The following is a 9,070-nucleotide window of genomic DNA, read 5'->3' as shown; positions in this document are numbered from 1 at the left end:
GAGCAACTCTCTACGAAATCGGCCGATTTCGACCATTTTTATTTTTTGTATTTTTTTATTTGACTTAAACTTTGTGGGGGCTATGACCAAATAAGCTATTTTGCGTCATTGGTTTACCCATACAAGTCTCCATACAATTTTGGCTGTTGTCCATACAAAATGGTATGTAAATACAAACAGCTGTAATTTTTGAGTGATCACTTGGCAGCTTGGCGTTGTTGAGACTTTGAGAAAATAAGCACACGGAAATTGCAGATTTTTAATCAATTTTTTCACAAAGCTCAATTTCCGTTTTTGATTTTTAGGGGACAAAATCCGCAACTTTTGAGCCATAGAGAAACATGATCAAAAAATCTGCCGCCGAGTTATGAATTTTTGAAAAAAATAATGATTTTTGGAAAAAAGTCGAAGTTTCATGCAAAAACAAGTTTGACATTATTTTTTAATGCAAAATTGAATTTGCAATCGAAATATACTTTAAATATTTTTTGATAAAGGGCTCCGTTTTCAAGATTTAGCCACCGAAATTTTGACTTAAGCGAAATATTTGCAGTTTTTCGATTTAAAAAAAAAGTGACCATGAGTGACCACTTCTAAAAATATTTTTTTAAAAGTTCAGAAAATTTGCTATAAAATTGTCTAAGAGACATTGAAGATTGGACCTTGGGTTGCCGAGATAGAGCCCCTTTAAGAAAAAGAAACACGAAAATTTAAGTTTTCTTAATCTCACCAAAATAACCCACCATTTTCTAATGACGATATCTCAGCAACTAATGGTTCGATTATAAATGTTAATGCATGAAACATTCGTGAAATTTTCCGATCTTTTCGAAAAAAATATTTTGAGACTAACATTTTAAAAGTGCCAAACATTGAATATTACGCCCATTTAAAATGCTAGTCTTGATTTAAAAATTTCAAAATATTTTTTTCGAAAAGATCGGAAAATTTTACGAATGTTTTATGTATTAACATTGAAAATCAGACCATTAGTTGCTGAGATATAGTCATTAGAAAATGGTGGGTTGTTTGGGTGAGTTTTAGAAAACTTCAATTTTCGTGTTTCTTTTTCTTAAAGCGGCTCTATCTCAGCAACCCGACCATTTTCAATGTCTCTTAGACAATTTTATGGATGGTCCCTCACTATTTTTAAAAATTGAAAAACTGCAAATATTTCGCTTAAGTCAAAATTTCGGTGGCTAAATCTTGAAAACGGAGCCCTTTATCAAAAAATATTTAAAGTATTTTTCAATTGCAAATTCAATTTTGCATTAAAAAAATAATGTCAAACTTGTTTTTGCATGAAACTTCGATTTTTTCAAAAAATCACTATTTTTTCAAAAATTCATAACTCGGCGGCAGATTTTTTGACCATACTTCGCAATGGCTCAAAAGTTGCGGATTTTTGTCCCCTAAAACATATCAAAAAATCACGAAAATCAAAAAATACGTATTTTGGGAAATTGAGTTTTAGTGAAAAAAAAATTGATTAAAAAATCTGCAATTTTTTTTCCGTGTACCTATTTTTTTCTCAAAAGTCCTCAACAATACCTACAACTTTGACGAAGACACCAAATTGATCAGAAAATTCACTCAAAAGTTACAGCTGTTTGAATATTTACATACCATTTTTGTATGGACAGCAGCCAAAATTGTATGGAGACTTGTATGGATGAACCAATCACACAAAATAGCTTATTTGGTCATAGGGAAGGCCCCCACAAAGTTTGAGCCAAATCAAAAAATACAAATAAAATCCATTTCCGGTTTTGGTAGAGAATTGCTCAAATACAAAAATACAAAAATACAAAAATACAAAAATACAAAAATACAAAAAAAATCAATGGTATATATCTGAAGTTTTTTTTTTTTTTTTTGAAACGGTCCAATAAACCAAATTTTCAGTTTTTGCTTTTTGGGTGTTTTTAAAACCGCCTTGAGTCAGTCGTATTGAAAAACACCCAAAAAGCAAAAACTGAAAATTTGGTTTATTGAACTTTTCCAAAAAAAACTCCAGATATATTCAATTTATTTATTTTTTGTATTTTGGTAATTTTGTATTTTTGAATTTTAGTTTTTTTTTTGTATTTTTTTTATAAATCTCCTTTCCGTTAATTCTGAATTAATTGAGACATTTAAACTCTTATCAATTCGGTCGAACGACCATGTCCCAGTCAGCTTACCCGAAAAGACCAGCAGTGCCCTTCCATCACTCGAGATAATTTCGAAATATCCAACAACCCTCCAACCATGCCGGTTCGCCCATTCAAAATCCCAACAAACAGACTCAACTCTGCTGCTGTCCCATTCGCAATAAATTGAACTTAATTTAAAACATTGTGTGTCCCGCGCTCACATTTAAATGCATAAATAAGGCCCCTCGGTAATAATACTCACTCTGCCTGGTCCGACGTGGGCCCCAGAACGCCGATTGCCTCGTCTTGCTGCTGGTAGGGCAACCTGTTGCATTTGGGAACCCACGTGGCGACGGCGACGTACACGGTGGACTTTTCACCCTCGCACTCTTCACCGGCGTCCTCGTTGGCATTGTCGTAGTCCGGCGCACCACCGCCGTTGTTGTTCCGAGAGTCATCCCGCGGACTTGGGCGGCGCTGGCGCCGCAAATGGCGACCTCCCGGATCCGCCGCACAGCTGATGCTCTCAAACTTGTAAAAGTAATTGCTATGGTTAATGTTTCGATACTCAACTATCGACGAGGTCGTCGTCGTTGTCGACGTTCCGTTGACTGAGTTGGACTGGGCTGACTTAGGCGTTGCTGGCAGGCTTTTGGTGAAATCCACGAAGAGGTCTTCGTTCGATGGCTTGCGCGAGAACTCGTCCCCGTAGGCGGACAGGCTGACCGTGTCGGAGGAGTTGCTGCGCCGTTGGGACTGGGAGAGACGGGCGGCGGCGTCGGGATGTTCCGAGGGTCGGCGGCCCTCGGACAGGGAACGCCGCGGTCGCCGGTAGAACTCGTTCTCGAATGGCAGCCCGTTGGGGAATTTACTCGAATAGGAACTACTACTGCTGGAGCTGGTACTGGAGGTCGTCTTCGTCGAGGTCAACCCGTTGCTCAGGGCCGATGCCATCTGGGCCACGTACCCGGCCGGGGCGTTACTCTCCTTGTACAGCTTCTTGCTAACAATCTTGTGGGTGACACAGCCATTGGTTACTCGATTGCTACCACTACTACTACCGCTATTACTAACGCTAACGTTGACGCATTTGGTCGCCGTACCCTTAGCTATTGGTTTGTTGACGTTGTATGCACGCTTCTGAGATCCGTTTGAGGTTAGGCCCGACTCGCCACTCTGGCCAGCCCTAGGGTTAAATGTCGAGAAGGAAGCTTTTAAGGCACCACCGTTGCTGCTGCTAACGCTCGCGCTAGCGTTAGCGTATTTTGGCACAATGGACTCCACCGAGGTGCCGGAACTGCCCGGCGACTTGGAGTGTAGAGAGCAAAAGTTCGACGTCGTCAGCTTCTTGTTCCAGTTGTTCTGCTCGATGCGCGTCGACCGGATGATCTGCGGCGACTGCAGCGGCGAGTTCAGCCCGATTTTCTTCGTCGTCGTCCCGCCGCCGCTAACGCTTCCCGCGTTCGACGTCAACGCCTTGCGGCAACTCCGCGGCGTCACCGCCAGCACCCGGCTCCCGGCCGGTTGATTCTCCTGGTTCTTCACCGACGCGGCGGTCTGACCAACCGCCGTCGACCTCGTGCCCACCCTGCTCGGCTGCGCCGTCGTACTGATCGTCGCGATCAACCCTCGGTTGAGCCCACCAATCACCGGGCTCTTCGGTATCCCGGCGTTCGTCGTACGGAACGAGCCGTACTGCCGGTTGAACGAAACCGCGTGCACGCTGGACATCTTGAAAATTGTATCACTCTCTCGAACCCTCGGTACAACTTGTCACATTCTCCCCTTCCTGATAAGAGTTTCACTTGTCACTATCTCAGTGATGCAACACTGCCATTTCAAACCATCACCGACGACACCACTTCTTCATGCTCTCGACAATCATGCTGCTCGTTTTCTTCGCTAGATAGAACACCATCCATCAAAATGGAAAAGAAGAAATTAGCTCAACCCCGCGCACACTTCACACAAACTCAAGAAATTGATAACAATTGCGGCGATTGTTGCGATTCTCCGTATGGTGATGGTCACGCCCGGCCTAGAAATGCAACGTTGATGGGCGATTGCGGGAGGGAGAATTTCACACTACATTGACCACAGCACGCCACAGCTGTTCTTGTTTTTTGTTGTTGTAATACAGAACGTTCCGAGCGAGATAGAGAGATAAAGTCGAACGAGCTGACGCGGGGCAAAGGCGATGGCGGTGACGATCTAGGACACACTACTAGAACTACTGCGTCTTTGGAAAAAGGGTTGATCTCTTGAAAGGAAAAACGTGTTCAAAGTTCAAACTAGGTTTATTTGAAAAACTAAGAGAGCAACTGCAAAAAAGATCCGCTCTAAAATATAACGGTAAGTCCACGCCTCCTTCCTCCTCTCTGTTAATTCTACGAAATGTGAGTTTTCCGTTTACCGAATTTGTCTGATACAATGCAAATCTTGATGCAGAATCTAGAATTATTTTTAGATCAAAATAAAAATAAAAACCATGGCACAAATAAAATCTACAAAAATTTAACATTTTGTTCCAGAGTATGTTTTTATTAAACAAAATACAGCAGAACGTCTTAAAAACAGTTTCTTAATTAATAATAAAAAAATAAAATAAAAAAAAAATAATTTAAAAAAAAATAAAAATAAGGATTTATTTTAAACGCAAATATTTTGTTAATAAACGAGAAGTTAAAAGGAAAACTAAATACCCAAGTCAAAGCAAGTTAATTTATTTTTCTATTTTATGTGCTTTATATTTTCATGATTTTTTTTTCACGTAAATGATACAATACATTTTTAAAGACAATAACATTCTTTTTTAAACTCTTTTGCCAGCATTTTTAAGGCTTTCTCCTTTTTAAAATCATGAATGTTAATGAAAAACTAAGAAGTCTCGACTGATATTCTTACAAAAAAAAAACAAAACTTGCCAATAAAAAAAAGAAATCTAATCAAGACATAAAAAATGAAAAAAATGAAAATCTTTGAATCAATCAGACCTTATTATTTTTAATTTAGATTTCATAAATTTATATGTTTTCGTCATCGTGAAAGAAAATGGACATGTGAATTCATGAAAAGATATATCTTTAGTAGTGATTCCCTGATCGATTTGCTCTTTTCGGCAAAGCCGTAGGTTGCGATTAGCATTTTTAAGAAAAAAATGTATACAAAAAAATGTATGTAACTTTTTATCACTAAAAGTACTATACTTATTCCTGAAACATATTTTTATTAATTTTCGTACTTTTTTATATGTTCAAGGAGAAAATAAAATCATCTTTTGCAGTAAAGTTTAGGGTGGTACCAAAATCCGGTACCAAAGCCATGATTTCTTTTTTTTTTTTGAAATTACAAACATAAGGTGGTCTAAATTTATAGGCATTATAGGTGCTCAAAGTTTTTGAATGGCGGGTCAAATTTGAAGCTCACATGAGCTTGCGAGCCATATGAGAAAAAAAATGTTTTTTTTATTTCATTATAAAACTAAAGAAAAAAACAAAATATAAGAAAAAACAGTTTTGTACAAAAATAGCCAGTTTTGTACAAAAATTGGTTTAATTTATTAAAATCAGAAAATCAAAAAAAAAATACCAACATGAATCTTATTCATCTGCTTTTCATTGCAACTTTCGTGCCTCAACAATCGTGATTTCACAAATATAATGAAAGTATTAAAGTTGTATTTAAATTGATTTTTTAAATATATTTTAAAGCGGTGACACAAACTTAGTAAAAGTGTGTAATTATTTTTTTTTTAATTTTGTGCAAGCCTAATTATTAATAGTAACATAAGGATTAAAAAAAATCCTCCAAATTTAATAAAATTTCAATAAAAAAAAATAAAAAAATATAAAATTCTTTTTAGTCATATTTCAAGGTGTTACGAAAACGTATTAAAATAAGCAAAAACTTAACCTTAATTTTTAGGAATTATAACATCACTTAAAGATGCTTCAAAGGGCTATTTTACATGATCATTCAAAATGGATTCGCGAGCCACAAAAAATGATCTCGCGGGCCTTACTTTGGTCACCCCTGCATTAAAAGGATAACATTTCCGAAAATGGATCTCTCTATTCTCTAAAATTGATGAAAAACTTGTATTTCCTGTGTCTAGGCGACAAGCCTTAGTGTTTGAACTGAAACTTTTTCAATTTCCATTGTAATAAAAAAATCTTATGTGAAATTGTCTGCTCTTAAAAAATATCAAGCTCATTAGTTCAAACGAACTTAAACACATATTTTGGACACTTTCAAATGTTAATCTAACGGTGAAAAAATATTTTTTTCAAATTTATTAAATAGAATATTACATTTATTTAACAAATTCTTATTTGATTTAAGTTCTTGACCTTTTTTGAAGATTTAATCCAATCACGTTATTAAGAAACCAAAAAAAAAGGATTCAAATAGTTCAGAAACAATTATAAATGTAAAAACTTTGAAAAATAAAAAAAGGAACTTTTCACGAAATCATACAGAAATAACTAAAACTAAGGAATAAAATTGAACAAAAATAAATGACGATGATTTTTTCCAACAGTAAATAAACTAAAAATTAAAACGTAAAGTTCTTTTTCACTAATTTGAGGGTTTGTACCTATGATAAAAAGCTCTAATTATATTATAAAAAAATAAATAAGATGAAAAGAACTGAATAATTAAATTTTGAAATGCATTTCCAAATTTCATAACAATGAAAAATAGATCGAGTTAAAGGATCCATGAAAAGGAAAAAGAACAAAACTTGCCATGGCTTTTACTTAAAATAATTTTTGTTAGATAAAAACCGCAATTTATCAAAACATCAAGAAAGCACTACAAAAAAAAAAACATACAAATCTCAAATTTTATAAATTTTAATTTAAATTTCTCTAAAATATTGACCAAATAATGGTCTCAATACCACTTAAAAATAACTAAAAATGTGCCTAAAATGTTGAAATAACTCAAAATCAAGAGCAATAAAATCATATTTTCTTATCAATTCAAAAGATTGCAGGACAAATAATTATAATAATACTCTTATAGTTCGTAGGAATTGAAGTTATTTAAGAAAGCTTTAAAAAAGATGTAGAAACAGAAATTACTAAACTTTACGACCTTGATAAAAAAATATATTAAAAATTAAAAGCTACCCAAAACTAGCTAAACGTCAGAAAATTTGAAACAAAATTGAACTCAAGTAGAGGATATCTATTTTTTTTTTCAAGGTTTAAAAATCAACATAATAGGATTGATGTCCCTAATTCGGACCTATAAGGTCATAAACATCTCGTGCCCCAATATTGGGCCAATTCCTTCTGAAATTCGGAAATCGGTGCACCTATTTAAGACCCACCTTTTGATTTGTTGAAAAAATCGACCTAGTGTGCAGCTAGAAATTTGCCACGAAAAAAGTGAAGATTTTTTTTTCTAATTAAAGGGGGGAAATATTCCTAATAAAACCGTTTAATTTAAAAAAAATGGTTTGTAGGTCCAACAGAGGTACTAGACAGAATGTATGAACACCAACCCTAATAAAAAAAAACTTCCTCTAAAGAAACCAGATATTTCAGATTGAACTTCAACAGGTCAACAGGTTCAACGTATCACATGCTTAGGGCAAATCCAAGACATTTAAGTTCGTTTTTCGTCAGAAATTAAAGATTGGAAGTTTCAAAAATGCACAAAATATCGAAGATGTTGAAAGTTATAACTACACAGTAAAAAATCATGGTAATATTACATCTGGGATGGGGTACATCTTTTAGTCAGAAAAAATGTGTAATTTTACCTCTGAAAATTAGTAATTTTACCACTTTTCTTGTGTAATGTCACATTTTCAGTCTAAATTGAGGTAAAATTACATCATAAAAGAGGTAAAATTCAACCTTCCAAAATTACAGCTTCCAAATTTACATTATTTTTTACTGTGTATTACAAGAGGGGAAACCATGTAATTACCATGAATACCTTCTCCCTCTCCATTTAACCTTAAAACTTCATCCAGTCCTAAAACTAAACCAAACTCGGTAAGCAACCAAAGGAAAACTTAATCACTACCCGAGCAGACGGAAATAACGTGGGAATAACATTTTTTGATATTTGAAAATACTAGGCCAATAACATTTTTTGTTATTTATAACAAGATGTGTTATTCGTCGTTATGTATTTTTTGTTATTGGATTGTTATTGTAATCACAGACTAATAACAGTTTAAGTTATTCTTCGAACAAATCTTTGTTATTATTTTTTGTTATTTTAACAACTAATCCGATCATCCCAATAACATTTGCAGATATTCTTCCATAACAAAATATGTTATTCCAAAGTTGTTTTGGCTTTCAACCAATATCAGACCAATAACAAATTTTGTTATGATATCATAAACTGTTATTAAACCCTTATGCAAAATGGATTTTTCAAGAAGATTCCATAACACTTTCTGTTATTTTAACAGTATATGTTATTGAAATGGCATGAATTTTGTTATTACCGTCTGCCCGGGTACTAGTACTAGCCTCCAGGTCCAAAATTCAGGAAGTTTTTCCCCTCTCTCTTTAGTTGAAATAGAGAGACCGGAAAATTTCGACACTTGTGGCGCGCTTATCTTTTCGGAGCAATCTTCGAAGCTCTGCTCTACATTGATATTAGGTTGCTGCTGCTGGCTCGGCTCTCCCTATACTTTGGAAAACAATATGACCATCGGCGTAGTGCCCACTTCGTCGGTAGCTACTTCCAGCAGCAACAAAAAAACGAGCAGCTTTATTTTTTTTTTCGAGCAGCTATGTCTGGGACGACAATGGCGTGGCTCCAAAGTGGATTTCGAGTCCAATCGATTCGTTATCGCGCGCGACTTTCGGCGCGGAGACCATAAAAGACTGCGGCGAGTTTCTGATATCGTTGAAGGGGGGTTTGGTCACCGAGACCTTTAGGATATCACCGGACTCGTTTTT

Source organism: Culex quinquefasciatus, chromosome 1 (assembly GCF_015732765.1).
Source record: "Culex quinquefasciatus strain JHB chromosome 1, VPISU_Cqui_1.0_pri_paternal, whole genome shotgun sequence".
NCBI classification, from domain to species: Eukaryota; Metazoa; Arthropoda; class Insecta; order Diptera; family Culicidae; genus Culex; species Culex quinquefasciatus.
This window is presented reverse-complemented; position numbering follows the sequence as displayed.